Genomic DNA, 15,918 nt, shown 5'->3' with positions numbered 1-15,918 from the left:
ATGGATTGCATTTAAAAAGGCCCCGTGGGAGTGCAATGGGCCCCTGTCTTGCTGCTTAGCAATAATGGTATGGGTTTAGGTTCTGCTGTGTGTACTGGTGGTTGACTGCCCCCCAGCCCAGAGTGTGCATGGAAAATTGTCTGGCAGCCTCCCTGACAGCAAGCAGTGATAGTGCCCATGAAGGGGACCTTGTTGGGCCCGCCCCTTTCACGGTTATCGCTTCTCGGCCTTTTGGCTAAGATCAAGTGTAGTATCTGTTCTTATCAGTTTAATATCTGATACGTCCCCTATCTGGGGACCATATATTAAATGGATTTTTGAGAACGGGGGCCGATTTCGAAGCTTGCTTCCGTCGCCCTATGCATTGACCCGATATGGCAGTATCTTCGGGTACAGTGCACCACCCCCTTACAGGGTTAAAAAGAAAGATTCCTACTTTCATTGCTACCTGCTTGCTGGCTAGCCAGCTAGCCAGCCCTGTGGGCCTTGCTGCTGCTGCAGCCAAAAAACAAAAGGTGGTGCTGCTGCTGCTTCTGCTGCTTCTGCTTGTGTCTGGCCGCTGTTGGAGCGTCCAGGCACAGGACTTCTCCTGCTGCTGACTAAATGGCCTCCTTAATTGGATCATTTGAGTAGCCAGCACACCTGTGCAGGTAGGGCATGACATGATAGGCAGCTGCCTTGATAGCGGGTGGGTGCTGAATGTTCCTAATTGACAAAATAAGATTAATGCTTATGAAGAAATATAAAATCTCATCCCTTCCCCAATATCGCGCCACACCCCTACCCCTTAATTCCCTGGTTGAACTTGATGGACATATGTCTTTTTTCGACCGTACTAACTATGTAACTATGTAACATAACATGGGGGGGGGGGGGGGGGTCTCCTGGCTGTTCACACAGGTGTGTCATTGCTGTACATTGACCATGCATTGCTTCTGTGGTATTGCAAAGGCAAAGACAAATGCTTCCAGCCATCCATTGCACTAATGGATTGGTCATCAGCTGGCTGTCTATGTCCCGCATCAATATAGACCAAAGTACAGAGGGTTAGGCTATGCTATTGTGCACCTACCTGATGCATCAGAAGGTGCGAGGCCCTTGCTAAATTCTGTGCACAGACTTTGAGATCTATACTTTAGACTGTATCTAAACCTGCTCCAACATGGACTGACATTCTGGCCTACTTTCAGCCGATGCGACTTGTCTGTCGCTGAACAGTCGCTTTTTATGTATTCAGCACCTATGTATAATGTTGTAAAAATGCTCTAGAAGCTAAAGTCGCAGAAATGTCACACATATTTGGCCTGCAACTTTCTGTGCGACAAATTCAGACAGGAAAAATCAGTATAAATCCTTAGAAAATTATCCCCCAGTGTCTCCATCTGCTGGCGGTATTGAATAAGCATTGCTGCACTGATGGGGTATGCATTAGACGAAAAAAAAGAAGAAAAAGAAGAATAATACGCCCAGAAAAGAGGCGAAAAGGAGAAAAACGTAAAAAAACGTGAAAAAAAAGTAAGAGGAAGAGAAGGGAAAAAAAGGTGGAAATGGGTTTAAAAGTGATTTCGGCGGAGAAATATATATATATATATATATATATATATATATATATATATATATATACGCGCACACACACACATATATATAAACGTATTCTCCGTTGAGATATTGCAGCCGCTGCTGTGTCCAGGCCCAGGAGCCTTAGCACTGTGCTGTGATGTCACTCAATACCACTGACATCACTAGGTGTAAACAACATCTCTCCTTTGCTGTGTATGTGACCATGGAGCTGTTTGGTGATGTCGTCTATTATGGCCTTCATAGAAGCAACAGGAGATTGTTGCATCCATCTAGAACCCTCAGAACTACAGTGCTATGATGTCACTCACTTCCACAGGCCTTGCAGAGTGTAAACAACAACAACCCAGCTTTGTTGTGTATGTAACCATAGGGATTTGTGATGTCACCTAGAACCTTCACAGCAGCGACAGCTTTATGAGGAGCATCAGCACTGCTCTGCCTGAGCAGAACCATCACCGCCATAGGTTGTCAAATAACCCGGATTTAACCCACACAGGTAAGTCCAATGGGGTGCAGGCATGTCCTCTATGCTTACAGCTTCCCGTGGGTGTTGGTTTGATACCGTTTGGGGACAGCCAAGGAGGCATCTGCAGGCAACAAAGGTAGGTGTGTGCTTGTGTGTGTGTTTCCTATGCAGATCCTAAGCCCAGTGTCACATGCAAGTAGGAGGAGTAAGAAGGGTTCCTGGCAAATCCGGGTTATGGATTGCATTTAAAAAGGCCCCGTGGGAGTGCAATGGGCCCCTGTCTTGCTGCTTAGCAATAATGGTATGGGTTTAGGTTCTGCTGTGTGTACTGGTGGTTGACTGCCCCCCAGCCCAGAGTGTGCATGGAAAATTGTCTGGCAGCCTCCCTGACAGCAAGCAGTGATAGTGCCCATGAAGGGGACCTTGTTGGGCCCGCCCCTTTCACGGTTATCGCTTCTCGGCCTTTTGGCTAAGATCAAGTGTAGTATCTGTTCTTATCAGTTTAATATCTGATACGTCCCCTATCTGGGGACCATATATTAAATGGATTTTTGAGAACGGGGGCCGATTTCGAAGCTTGCTTCCGTCGCCCTATGCATTGACCCGATATGGCAGTATCTTCGGGTACAGTGCACCACCCCCTTACAGGGTTAAAAAGAAAGATTCCTACTTTCATTGCTACCTGCTTGCTGGCTAGCCAGCTAGCCAGCCCTGTGGGCCTTGCTGCTGCTGCAGCCAAAAAACAAAAGGTGGTGCTGCTGCTGCTTCTGCTGCTTCTGCTTGTGTCTGGCCGCTGTTGGAGCGTCCAGGCACAGGACTTCTGCTGCTGCTGACTAAATGGCCTCCTTAATTGGATCATTTGAGTAGCCAGCACACCTGTGCAGGTAGGGCATGACATGATAGGCAGCTGCCTTGATAGCGGGTGGGTGCTGAATGTTCCTAATTGACAAAATAAGATTAATGCTTATGAAGAAATATAAAATCTCATCCCTTCCCCAATATCGCGCCACACCCCTACCCCTTAATTCCCTGGTTGAACTTGATGGACATATGTCTTTTTTCGACCGTACTAACTATGTAACTATGTAACATAACATGGGGGGGGGGGGGGGTCTCCTGGCTGTTCACACAGGTGTGTCATTGCTGTACATTGACCATGCATTGCTTCTGTGGTATTGCAAAGGCAAAGACAAATGCTTCCAGCCATCCATTGCACTAATGGATTGGTCATCAGCTGGCTGTCTATGTCCCGCATCAATATAGACCAAAGTACAGAGGGTTAGGCTATGCTATTGTGCACCTACCTGATGCATCAGAAGGTGCGAGGCCCTTGCTAAATTCTGTGCACAGACTTTGAGATCTATGCTTTAGACTGTATCTAAACCTGCTCCAACATGGACTGACATTCTGGCCTACTTTCAGCCGATGCGACTTGTCTGTCGCTGAACAGTCGCTTTTTATGTATTCAGCACCTATGTATAATGTTGTAAAAATGCTCTAGAAGCTAAAGTCGCAGAAATGTCACACATATTTGGCCTGCAACTTTCTGTGCGACAAATTCAGACAGGAAAAATCAGTATAAATCCTTAGAAAATTATCCCCCAGTGTCTCCATCTGCTGGCGGTATTGAATAAGCATTGCTGCACTGATGGGGTATGCATTAGACGAAAAAAAAGAAGAAAAAGAAGAATAATACGCCCAGAAAAGAGGCGAAAAGGAGAAAAACGTAAAAAAACTTGAAAAAAAAGTAAGAGGAAGAGAAGGGAAAAAAAGGTGGAAATGGGTTTAAAAGTGATTTCGGCGGAGAAATATATATATATATATATATATATATATATATATATATATATATATACGCGCACACACACACATATATATAAACGTATTCTCCGTTGAGATATTGCAGCCGCTGCTGTGTCCAGGCCCAGGAGCCTTAGCACTGTGCTGTGATGTCACTCAATACCACTGACATCACTAGGTGTAAACAACATCTCTCCTTTGCTGTGTATGTGACTATGGAGCTGTTTGGTGATGTCGTCTATTATGGCCTTCATAGAAGCAACAGGAGATTGTTGCATCCATCTAGAACCCTCAGAACTACAGTGCTATGATGTCACTCACTTCCACAGGCCTTGCAGAGTGTAAACAACAACAACCCAGCTTTGTTGTGTATGTAACCATAGGGATTTGTGATGTCACCTAGAACCTTCACAGCAGCGACAGCTTTATGAGGAGCATCAGCACTGCTCTGCCTGAGCAGAACCATCACCGCCATAGGTTGTCAAATAACCCGGATTTAACCCACACAGGTAAGTCCAATGGGGTGCAGGCATGTCCTCTATGCTTACAGCTTCCCGTGGGTGTTGGTTTGATACCGTTTGGGGACAGCCAAGGAGGCATCTGCAGGCAACAAAGGTAGGTGTGTGCTTGTGTGTGTGTTTCCTATGCAGATCCTAAGCCCAGTGTCACATGCAAGTAGGAGGAGTAAGAAGGGTTCCTGGCAAATCCGGGTTATGGATTGCATTTAAAAAGGCCCCGTGGGAGTGCAATGGGCCCCTGTCTTGCTGCTTAGCAATAATGGTATGGGTTTAGGTTCTGCTGTGTGTACTGGTGGTTGACTGCCCCCCAGCCCAGAGTGTGCATGGAAAATTGTCTGGCAGCCTCCCTGACAGCAAGCAGTGATAGTGCCCATGAAGGGGACCTTGTTGGGCCCGCCCCTTTCACGGTTATCGCTTCTCGGCCTTTTGGCTAAGATCAAGTGTAGTATCTGTTCTTATCAGTTTAATATCTGATACGTCCCCTATCTGGGGACCATATATTAAATGGATTTTTGAGAACGGGGGCCGATTTCGAAGCTTGCTTCCGTCGCCCTATGCATTGACCCGATATGGCAGTATCTTCGGGTACAGTGCACCACCCCCTTACAGGGTTAAAAAGAAAGATTCCTACTTTCATTGCTACCTGCTTGCTGGCTAGCCAGCTAGCCAGCCCTGTGGGCCTTGCTGCTGCTGCAGCCAAAAAACAAAAGGTGGTGCTGCTGCTGCTTCTGCTGCTTCTGCTTGTGTCTGGCCGCTGTTGGAGCGTCCAGGCACAGGACTTCTGCTGCTGCTGACTAAATGGCCTCCTTAATTGGATCATTTGAGTAGCCAGCACACCTGTGCAGGTAGGGCATGACATGATAGGCAGCTGCCTTGATAGCGGGTGGGTGCTGAATGTTCCTAATTGACAAAATAAGATTAATGCTTATGAAGAAATATAAAATCTCATCCCTTCCCCAATATCGCGCCACACCCCTACCCCTTAATTCCCTGGTTGAACTTGATGGACATATGTCTTTTTTCGACCGTACTAACTATGTAACTATGTAACATAACATGGGGGGGGGGGGGGGGGGGGGTCTCCTGGCTGTTCACACAGGTGTGTCATTGCTGTACATTGACCATGCATTGCTTCTGTGGTATTGCAAAGGCAAAGACAAATGCTTCCAGCCATCCATTGCACTAATGGATTGGTCATCAGCTGGCTGTCTATGTCCCGCATCAATATAGACCAAAGTACAGAGGGTTAGGCTATGCTATTGTGCACCTACCTGATGCATCAGAAGGTGCGAGGCCCTTGCTAAATTCTGTGCACAGACTTTGAGATCTATACTTTAGACTGTATCTAAACCTGCTCCAACATGGACTGACATTCTGGCCTACTTTCAGCCGATGCGACTTGTCTGTCGCTGAACAGTCGCTTTTTATGTATTCAGCACCTATGTATAATGTTGTAAAAATGCTCTAGAAGCTAAAGTCGCAGAAATGTCACACATATTTGGCCTGCAACTTTCTGTGCGACAAATTCAGACAGGAAAAATCAGTATAAATCCTTAGAAAATTATCCCCCAGTGTCTCCATCTGCTGGCGGTATTGAATAAGCATTGCTGCACTGATGGGGTATGCATTAGACGAAAAAAAAGAAGAAAAAGAAGAATAATACGCCCAGAAAAGAGGCGAAAAGGAGAAAAACGTAAAAAAACGTGAAAAAAAAGTAAGAGGAAGAGAAGGGAAAAAAAGGTGGAAATGGGTTTAAAAGTGATTTCGGCGGAGAAATATATATATATATATATATATATATATATATATATATATATATATACGCGCACACACACACATATATATAAACGTATTCTCCGTTGAGATATTGCAGCCGCTGCTGTGTCCAGGCCCAGGAGCCTTAGCACTGTGCTGTGATGTCACTCAATACCACTGACATCACTAGGTGTAAACAACATCTCTCCTTTGCTGTGTATGTGACTATGGAGCTGTTTGGTGATGTCGTCTATTATGGCCTTCATAGAAGCAACAGGAGATTGTTGCATCCATCTAGAACCCTCAGAACTACAGTGCTATGATGTCACTCACTTCCACAGGCCTTGCAGAGTGTAAACAACAACAACCCAGCTTTGTTGTGTATGTAACCATAGGGATTTGTGATGTCACCTAGAACCTTCACAGCAGCGACAGCTTTATGAGGAGCATCAGCACTGCTCTGCCTGAGCAGAACCATCACCGCCATAGGTTGTCAAATAACCCGGATTTAACCCACACAGGTAAGTCCAATGGGGTGCAGGCATGTCCTCTATGCTTACAGCTTCCCGTGGGTGTTGGTTTGATACCGTTTGGGGACAGCCAAGGAGGCATCTGCAGGCAACAAAGGTAGGTGTGTGCTTGTGTGTGTGTTTCCTATGCAGATCCTAAGCCCAGTGTCACATGCAAGTAGGAGGAGTAAGAAGGGTTCCTGGCAAATCCGGGTTATGGATTGCATTTAAAAAGGCCCCGTGGGAGTGCAATGGGCCCCTGTCTTGCTGCTTAGCAATAATGGTATGGGTTTAGGTTCTGCTGTGTGTACTGGTGGTTGACTGCCCCCCAGCCCAGAGTGTGCATGGAAAATTGTCTGGCAGCCTCCCTGACAGCAAGCAGTGATAGTGCCCATGAAGGGGACCTTGTTGGGCCCGCCCCTTTCACGGTTATCGCTTCTCGGCCTTTTGGCTAAGATCAAGTGTAGTATCTGTTCTTATCAGTTTAATATCTGATACGTCCCCTATCTGGGGACCATATATTAAATGGATTTTTGAGAACGGGGGCCGATTTCGAAGCTTGCTTCCGTCGCCCTATGCATTGACCCGATATGGCAGTATCTTCGGGTACAGTGCACCACCCCCTTACAGGGTTAAAAAGAAAGATTCCTACTTTCATTGCTACCTGCTTGCTGGCTAGCCAGCTAGCCATCCCTGTGGGCCTTGCTGCTGCTGCAGCCAAAAAACAAAAGGTGGTGCTGCTGCTGCTTCTGCTGCTTCTGCTTGTGTCTGGCCGCTGTTGGAGCGTCCAGGCACAGGACTTCTGCTGCTGCTGACTAAATGGCCTCCTTAATTGGATCATTTGAGTAGCCAGCACACCTGTGCAGGTAGGGCATGACATGATAGGCAGCTGCCTTGATAGCGGGTGGGTGCTGAATGTTCCTAATTGACAAAATAAGATTAATGCTTATGAAGAAATATAAAATCTCATCCCTTCCCCAATATCGCGCCACACCCCTACCCCTTAATTCCCTGGTTGAACTTGATGGACATATGTCTTTTTTCGACCGTACTAACTATGTAACTATGTAACATAACATGGGGGGGGGGGGGGGGGGGTCTCCTGGCTGTTCACACAGGTGTGTCATTGCTGTACATTGACCATGCATTGCTTCTGTGGTATTGCAAAGGCAAAGACAAATGCTTCCAGCCATCCATTGCACTAATGGATTGGTCATCAGCTGGCTGTCTATGTCCCGCATCAATATAGACCAAAGTACAGAGGGTTAGGCTATGCTATTGTGCACCTACCTGATGCATCAGAAGGTGCGAGGCCCTTGCTAAATTCTGTGCACAGACTTTGAGATCTATACTTTAGACTGTATCTAAACCTGCTCCAACATGGACTGACATTCTGGCCTACTTTCAGCCGATGCGACTTGTCTGTCGCTGAACAGTCGCTTTTTATGTATTCAGCACCTATGTATAATGTTGTAAAAATGCTCTAGAAGCTAAAGTCGCAGAAATGTCACACATATTTGGCCTGCAACTTTCTGTGCGACAAATTCAGACAGGAAAAATCAGTATAAATCCTTAGAAAATTATCCCCCAGTGTCTCCATCTGCTGGCGGTATTGAATAAGCATTGCTGCACTGATGGGGTATGCATTAGACGAAAAAAAAGAAGAAAAAGAAGAATAATACGCCCAGAAAAGAGGCGAAAAGGAGAAAAACGTAAAAAAACGTGAAAAAAAAGTAAGAGGAAGAGAAGGGAAAAAAAGGTGGAAATGGGTTTAAAAGTGATTTCGGCGGAGAAATATATATATATATATATATATATATATATATATATATATATATATATATATACGCGCACACACACACATATATATAAACGTATTCTCCGTTGAGATATTGCAGCCGCTGCTGTGTCCAGGCCCAGGAGCCTTAGCACTGTGCTGTGATGTCACTCAATACCACTGACATCACTAGGTGTAAACAACATCTCTCCTTTGCTGTGTATGTGACTATGGAGCTGTTTGGTGATGTCGTCTATTACGGCCTTCATAGAAGCAACAGGAGATTGTTGCATCCATCTTGAACCCTCAGAACTACAGTGCTATGATGTCACTCACTTCCACAGGCCTTGCAGAGTGTAAACAACAACAACCCAGCTTTGTTGTGTATGTAACCATAGGGATTTGTGATGTCACCTAGAACCTTCACAGCAGCGACAGCTTTATGAGGAGCATCAGCACTGCTCTGCCTGAGCAGAACCATCACCGCCATAGGTTGTCAAATAACCCGGATTTAACCCACACAGGTAAGTCCAATGGGGTGCAGGCATGTCCTCTATGCTTACAGCTTCCCGTGGGTGTTGGTTTGATACCGTTTGGGGACAGCCAAGGAGGCATCTGAAGGCAACAAAGGTAGGTGTGTGCTTGTGTGTGTGTTTCCTATGCAGATCCTAAGCCCAGTGTCACATGCAAGTAGGAGGAGTAAGAAGGGTTCCTGGCAAATCCGGGTTATGGATTGCATTTAAAAAGGCCCCGTGGGAGTGCAATGGGCCCCTGTCTTGCTGCTTAGCAATAATGGTATGGGTTTAGGTTCTGCTGTGTGTACTGGTGGTTGACTGCCCCCCAGCCCAGAGTGTGCATGGAAAATTGTCTGGCAGCCTCCCTGACAGCAAGCAGTGATAGTGCCCATGAAGGGGACCTTGTTGGGCCCGCCCCTTTCACGGTTATCGCTTCTCGGCCTTTTGGCTAAGATCAAGTGTAGTATCTGTTCTTATCAGTTTAATATCTGATACGTCCCCTATCTGGGGACCATATATTAAATGGATTTTTGAGAACGGGGGCCGATTTCGAAGCTTGCTTCCGTCGCCCTATGCATTGACCCGATATGGCAGTATCTTCGGGTACAGTGCACCACCCCCTTACAGGGTTAAAAAGAAAGATTCCTACTTTCATTGCTACCTGCTTGCTGGCTAGCCAGCTAGCCAGCCCTGTGGGCCTTGCTGCTGCTGCAGCCAAAAAACAAAAGGTGGTGCTGCTGCTGCTTCTGCTGCTTCTGCTTGTGTCTGGCCGCTGTTGGAGCGTCCAGGCACAGGACTTCTGCTGCTGCTGACTAAATGGCCTCCTTAATTGGATCATTTGAGTAGCCAGCACACCTGTGCAGGTAGGGCATGACATGATAGGCAGCTGCCTTGATAGCGGGTGGGTGCTGAATGTTCCTAATTGACAAAATAAGATTAATGCTTATGAAGAAATATAAAATCTCATCCCTTCCCCAATATCGCGCCACACCCCTACCCCTTAATTCCCTGGTTGAACTTGATGGACATATGTCTTTTTTCGACCGTACTAACTATGTAACTATGTAACATAACATGGGGGGGGGGGGGGGGGTCTCCTGGCTGTTCACACAGGTGTGTCATTGCTGTACATTGACCATGCATTGCTTCTGTGGTATTGCAAAGGCAAAGACAAATGCTTCCAGCCATCCATTGCACTAATGGATTGGTCATCAGCTGGCTGTCTATGTCCCGCATCAATATAGACCAAAGTACAGAGGGTTAGGCTATGCTATTGTGCACCTACCTGATGCATCAGAAGGTGCGAGGCCCTTGCTAAATTCTGTGCACAGACTTTGAGATCTATACTTTAGACTGTATCTAAACCTGCTCCAACATGGACTGACATTCTGGCCTACTTTCAGCCGATGCGACTTGTCTGTCGCTGAACAGTCGCTTTTTATGTATTCAGCACCTATGTATAATGTTGTAAAAATGCTCTAGAAGCTAAAGTCGCAGAAATGTCACACATATTTGGCCTGCAACTTTCTGTGCGACAAATTCAGACAGGAAAAATCAGTATAAATCCTTAGAAAATTATCCCCCAGTGTCTCCATCTGCTGGCGGTATTGAATAAGCATTGCTGCACTGATGGGGTATGCATTAGACGAAAAAAAAGAAGAAAAAGAAGAATAATACGCCCAGAAAAGAGGCGAAAAGGAGAAAAACGTAAAAAAACGTGAAAAAAAAGTAAGAGGAAGAGAAGGGAAAAAAAGGTGGAAATGGGTTTAAAAGTGATTTCGGCGGAGAAATATATATATATATATATATATATATATATATATATATATATATATACGCGCACACACACACATATATATAAACGTATTCTCCGTTGAGATATTGCAGCCGCTGCTGTGTCCAGGCCCAGGAGCCTTAGCACTGTGCTGTGATGTCACTCAATACCACTGACATCACTAGGTGTAAACAACATCTCTCCTTTGCTGTGTATGTGACTATGGAGCTGTTTGGTGATGTCGTCTATTATGGCCTTCATAGAAGCAACAGGAGATTGTTGCATCCATCTAGAACCCTCAGAACTACAGTGCTATGATGTCACTCACTTCCACAGGCCTTGCAGAGTGTAAACAACAACAACCCAGCTTTGTTGTGTATGTAACCATAGGGATTTGTGATGTCACCTAGAACCTTCACAGCAGCGACAGCTTTATGAGGAGCATCAGCACTGCTCTGCCTGAGCAGAACCATCACCGCCATAGGTTGTCAAATAACCCGGATTTAACCCACACAGGTAAGTCCAATGGGGTGCAGGCATGTCCTCTATGCTTACAGCTTCCCGTGGGTGTTGGTTTGATACCGTTTGGGGACAGCCAAGGAGGCATCTGCAGGCAACAAAGGTAGGTGTGTGCTTGTGTGTGTGTTTCCTATGCAGATCCTAAGCCCAGTGTCACATGCAAGTAGGAGGAGTAAGAAGGGTTCCTGGCAAATCCGGGTTATGGATTGCATTTAAAAAGGCCCCGTGGGAGTGCAATGGGCCCCTGTCTTGCTGCTTAGCAATAATGGTATGGGTTTAGGTTCTGCTGTGTGTACTGGTGGTTGACTGCCCCCCAGCCCAGAGTGTGCATGGAAAATTGTCTGGCAGCCTCCCTGACAGCAAGCAGTGATAGTGCCCATGAAGGGGACCTTGTTGGGCCCGCCCCTTTCACGGTTATCGCTTCTCGGCCTTTTGGCTAAGATCAAGTGTAGTATCTGTTCTTATCAGTTTAATATCTGATACGTCCCCTATCTGGGGACCATATATTAAATGGATTTTTGAGAACGGGGGCCGATTTCGAAGCTTGCTTCCGTCGCCCTATGCATTGACCCGATATGGCAGTATCTTCGGGTACAGTGCACCACCCCCTTACAGGGTTAAAAAGAAAGATTCCTACTTTCATTGCTACCTGCTTGCTGGCTAGCCAGCTAGCCAGCCCTGTGGGCCTTGCTGCTGCTGCAGCCAAAAAACAAAAGGTGGTGCTGCTGCTGCTTCTGCTGCTTCTGCTTGTGTCTGGCCGCTGTTGGAGCGTCCAGGCACAGGACTTCTGCTGCTGCTGACTAAATGGCCTCCTTAATTGGATCATTTGAGTAGCCAGCACACCTGTGCAGGTAGGGCATGACATGATAGGCAGCTGCCTTGATAGCGGGTGGGTGCTGAATGTTCCTAATTGACAAAATAAGATTAATGCTTATGAAGAAATATAAAATCTCATCCCTTCCCCAATATCGCGCCACACCCCTACCCCTTAATTCCCTGGTTGAACTTGATGGACATATGTCTTTTTTCGACCGTACTAACTATGTAACTATGTAACATAACATGGGGGGGGGGGGGGGTCTCCTGGCTGTTCACACAGGTGTGTCATTGCTGTACATTGACCATGCATTGCTTCTGTGGTATTGCAAAGGCAAAGACAAATGCTTCCAGCCATCCATTGCACTAATGGATTGGTCATCAGCTGGCTGTCTATGTCCCGCATCAATATAGACCAAAGTACAGAGGGTTAGGCTATGCTATTGTGCACCTACCTGATGCATCAGAAGGTGCGAGGCCCTTGCTAAATTCTGTGCACAGACTTTGAGATCTATACTTTAGACTGTATCTAAACCTGCTCCAACATGGACTGACATTCTGGCCTACTTTCAGCCGATGCGACTTGTCTGTCGCTGAACAGTCGCTTTTTATGTATTCAGCACCTATGTATAATGTTGTAAAAATGCTCTAGAAGCTAAAGTCGCAGAAATGTCACACATATTTGGCCTGCAACTTTCTGTGCGACAAATTCAGACAGGAAAAATCAGTATAAATCCTTAGAAAATTATCCCCCAGTGTCTCCATCTGCTGGCGGTATTGAATAAGCATTGCTGCACTGATGGGGTATGCATTAGACGAAAAAAAAGAAGAAAAAGAAGAATAATACGCCCAGAAAAGAGGCGAAAAGGAGAAAAACGTAAAAAAACGTGAAAAAAAAGTAAGAGGAAGAGAAGGGAAAAAAAGGTGGAAATGGGTTTAAAAGTGATTTCGGCGGAGAAATATATATATATATATATATATATATATATATATATATACGCGCACACACACATATATATAAACGTATTCTCCGTTGAGATATTGCAGCCGCTGCTGTGTCCAGGCCCAGGAGCCTTAGCACTGTGCTGTGATGTCACTCAATACCACTGACATCACTAGGTGTAAACAACATCTCTCCTTTGCTGTGTATGTGACTATGGAGCTGTTTGGTGATGTCGTCTATTATGGCCTTCATAGAAGCAACAGGAGATTGTTGCATCCATCTAGAACCCTCAGAACTACAGTGCTATGATGTCACTCACTTCCACAGGCCTTGCAGAGTGTAAAAAACAACAACCCAGCTTTGTTGTGTATGTAACCATAGGGATTTGTGATGTCACCTAGAACCTTCACAGCAGCGACAGCTTTATGAGGAGCATCAGCACTGCTCTGCCTGAGCAGAACCATCACCGCCATAGGTTGTCAAATAACCCGGATTTAACCCACACAGGTAAGTCCAATGGGGTGCAGGCATGTCCTCTATGCTTACAGCTTCCCGTGGGTGTTGGTTTGATACCGTTTGGGGACAGCCAAGGAGGCATCTGCAGGCAACAAAGGTAGGTGTGTGCTTGTGTGTGTGTTTCCTATGCAGATCCTAAGCCCAGTGTCACATGCAAGTAGGAGGAGTAAGAAGGGTTCCTGGCAAATCCGGGTTATGGATTGCATTTAAAAAGGCCCCGTGGGAGTGCAATGGGCCCCTGTCTTGCTGCTTAGCAATAATGGTATGGGTTTAGGTTCTGCTGTGTGTACTGGTGGTTGACTGCCCCCCAGCCCAGAGTGTGCATGGAAAATTGTCTGGCAGCCTCCCTGACAGCAAGCAGTGATAGTGCCCATGAAGGGGACCTTGTTGGGCCCGCCCCTTTCACGGTTATCGCTTCTCGGCCTTTTGGCTAAGATCAAGTGTAGTATCTGTTCTTATCAGTTTAATATCTGATACGTCCCCTATCTGGGGACCATATATTAAATGGATTTTTGAGAACGGGGGCCGATTTCAAAGCTTGCTTCCGTCGCCCTATGCATTGACCCGATATGGCAGTATCTTCGGGTACAGTGCACCACCCCCTTACAGGGTTAAAAAGAAAGATTCCTACTTTCATTGCTACCTGCTTGCTGGCTAGCCAGCTAGCCAGCCCTGTGGGCCTTGCTGCTGCTGCAGCCAAAAAACAAAAGGTGGTGCTGCTGCTGCTTCTGCTGCTTCTGCTTGTGTCTGGCCGCTGTTGGAGCGTCCAGGCACAGGACTTCTGCTGCTGCTGACTAAATGGCCTCCTTAATTGGATCATTTGAGTAGCCAGCACACCTGTGCAGGTAGGGCATGACATGATAGGCAGCTGCCTTGATAGCGGGTGGGTGCTGAATGTTCCTAATTGACAAAATAAGATTAATGCTTATGAAGAAATATAAAATCTCATCCCTTCCCCAATATCGCGCCACACCCCTACCCCTTAATTCCCTGGTTGAACTTGATGGACATATGTCTTTTTTCGACCGTACTAACTATGTAACTATGTAACATAACATGGGGGGGGGGGGGGGGGTCTCCTGGCTGTTCACACAGGTGTGTCATTGCTGTACATTGACCATGCATTGCTTCTGTGGTATTGCAAAGGCAAAGACAAATGCTTCCAGCCATCCATTGCACTAATGGATTGGTCATCAGCTGGCTGTCTATGTCCCGCATCAATATAGACCAAAGTACAGAGGGTTAGGCTATGCTATTGTGCACCTACCTGATGCATCAGAAGGTGCGAGGCCCTTGCTAAATTCTGTGCACAGACTTTGAGATCTATACTTTAGACTGTATCTAAACCTGCTCCAACATGGACTGACATTCTGGCCTACTTTCAGCCGATGCGACTTGTCTGTCGCTGAACAGTCGCTTTTTATGTATTCAGCACCTATGTATAATGTTGTAAAAATGCTCTAGAAGCTAAAGTCGCAGAAATGTCACACATATTTGGCCTGCAACTTTCTGTGCGACAAATTCAGACAGGAAAAATCAGTATAAATCCTTAGAAAATTATCCCCCAGTGTCTCCATCTGCTGGCGGTATTGAATAAGCATTGCTGCACTGATGGGGTATGCATTAGACGAAAAAAAAGAAGAAAAAGAAGAATAATACGCCCAGAAAAGAGGCGAAAAGGAGAAAAACGTAAAAAAACGTGAAAAAAAAGTAAGAGGAAGAGAAGGGAAAAAAAGGTGGAAATGGGTTTAAAAGTGATTTCGGCGGAGAAAGAAATATATATATATATATATATATATATATATATATATATATACGCGCACACACACACATATATATAAACGTATTCTCCGTTGAGATATTGCAGCCGCTGCTGTGTCCAGGCCCAGGAGCCTTAGCACTGTGCTGTGATGTCACTCAATACCACTGACATCACTAGGTGTAAACAACATCTCTCCTTTGCTGTGTATGTGACTATGGAGCTGTTTGGTGATGTCGTCTATTATGGCCTTCATAGAAGCAACAGGAGATTGTTGCATCCATCTAGAACCCTCAGAACTACAGTGCTATGATGTCACTCACTTCCACAGGCCTTGCAGAGTGTAAACAACAACAACCCAGCTTTGTTGTGTATGTAACCATAGGGATTTGTGATGTCACCTAGAACCTTCACAGCAGCGACAGCTTTATGAGGAGCATCAGCACTGCTCTGCCTGAGCAGAACCATCACCGCCATAGGTTGTCAAATAACCCGGATTTAACCCACACAGGTAAGTCCAATGGGGTGCAGGCATGTCCTCTATGCTTACAGCTTCCCGTGGGTGTTGGTTTGATACCGTTTGGGGACAGCCAAGGAGGCATCTGCAGGCAACAAAGGTAGGTGTGTGCTTGTGTGTGTGTTTCCTATGCAGATCCTAAGCCCAGTGTCA

General features: G+C 46.0%; 7 non-coding genes across 7 annotated transcripts; all 7 read left to right on the top strand.

Moving 5' to 3' along the window:
• Nucleotides 1-215: 215 nt before the first annotated feature.
• LOC130317072 (U2 spliceosomal RNA) lies at nt 216-406 on the top strand. The gene has a single exon (XR_008864258.1). It is a non-coding gene; the product is annotated as a U2 spliceosomal RNA (small nuclear RNA).
• Nucleotides 407-2,496: 2,090 nt separating this feature from the next.
• LOC130317096 (U2 spliceosomal RNA) lies at nt 2,497-2,687 on the top strand. Its single transcript, XR_008864280.1, has one exon. It is a non-coding gene; the product is annotated as a U2 spliceosomal RNA (small nuclear RNA).
• Nucleotides 2,688-4,775: 2,088 nt separating this feature from the next.
• On the top strand, nt 4,776-4,966 carry LOC130317095 (U2 spliceosomal RNA). Its single transcript, XR_008864279.1, has one exon. It is a non-coding gene; the product is annotated as a U2 spliceosomal RNA (small nuclear RNA).
• A 2,094-nt stretch (nt 4,967-7,060) lies between these two features.
• Nucleotides 7,061-7,251, top strand: LOC130317094 (U2 spliceosomal RNA). Its single transcript, XR_008864278.1, has one exon. It is a non-coding gene; the product is annotated as a U2 spliceosomal RNA (small nuclear RNA).
• A 2,098-nt stretch (nt 7,252-9,349) lies between these two features.
• Nucleotides 9,350-9,540, top strand: LOC130317083 (U2 spliceosomal RNA). Its single transcript, XR_008864268.1, has one exon. It is a non-coding gene; the product is annotated as a U2 spliceosomal RNA (small nuclear RNA).
• A 2,090-nt stretch (nt 9,541-11,630) lies between these two features.
• On the top strand, nt 11,631-11,821 carry LOC130317071 (U2 spliceosomal RNA). Its single transcript, XR_008864257.1, has one exon. It is a non-coding gene; the product is annotated as a U2 spliceosomal RNA (small nuclear RNA).
• Nucleotides 11,822-13,899: 2,078 nt separating this feature from the next.
• Nucleotides 13,900-14,090, top strand: LOC130317092 (U2 spliceosomal RNA). The gene has a single exon (XR_008864276.1). It is a non-coding gene; the product is annotated as a U2 spliceosomal RNA (small nuclear RNA).
• Nucleotides 14,091-15,918: the final 1,828 nt, after the last annotated feature.

This window comes from Hyla sarda, unplaced genomic scaffold, assembly GCF_029499605.1.
Source record: "Hyla sarda isolate aHylSar1 unplaced genomic scaffold, aHylSar1.hap1 scaffold_1972, whole genome shotgun sequence".
Classification (NCBI taxonomy): domain Eukaryota; kingdom Metazoa; phylum Chordata; class Amphibia; order Anura; family Hylidae; genus Hyla; species Hyla sarda.
The sequence above is the reverse complement of the archived record's forward strand: the minus strand, read 5'-3'. Positions and strand labels throughout refer to the sequence as shown.